At 69.3% G+C, this 358-nt stretch overlaps 1 protein-coding gene across 1 annotated transcript in view; it reads right to left on the bottom strand.

Moving 5' to 3' along the window:
• The window catches only part of LOC104276400 (transmembrane protein 121-like), a 1443-nt gene that overhangs the window by 159 nt on the left and 926 nt on the right, over positions 1-358 (bottom strand). The window lies entirely within an intron of this gene.

Genomic DNA, 358 nt, shown 5'->3' with positions numbered 1-358 from the left:
CGCCCGGAGCCCTGCCAGGCTGGAGGGCAGAGCCGCATGGGGAGCACCGACAGGCAGTGGGGAGCTACCCAGCCCCACAGCCAGATGTGGCATGCGGCAGGCAAACCCGCCTCTGCTCTGCTGCCCGGCTCACCTGGTGGGGTGCTGACATCCCAAAATGCTCTGCAGCCTCACGGAGGCTGCTGCGGGGCCTTGGGAGCCCTCGCCATGCAACCCTCAGGGATCAGAGCAGCTTCAACCAGGGACGGAGGGAGCAGGGTCGTTGCCCGTCGCCCAGACGGGGAGCTCAGCGTCCCACCTCGGGTTTGCAGGTATGGCCAGGCAAGGCCGCGGCCCAGGCCGGGTGGTCGTGTGCTCG

Source organism: Apaloderma vittatum, unplaced genomic scaffold (assembly GCF_000703405.1).
Source record: "Apaloderma vittatum isolate BGI_N311 unplaced genomic scaffold, ASM70340v1 scaffold22877, whole genome shotgun sequence".
Classification (NCBI taxonomy): domain Eukaryota; kingdom Metazoa; phylum Chordata; class Aves; order Trogoniformes; family Trogonidae; genus Apaloderma; species Apaloderma vittatum.
The sequence above is the reverse complement of the archived record's forward strand: the minus strand, read 5'-3'. Positions and strand labels throughout refer to the sequence as shown.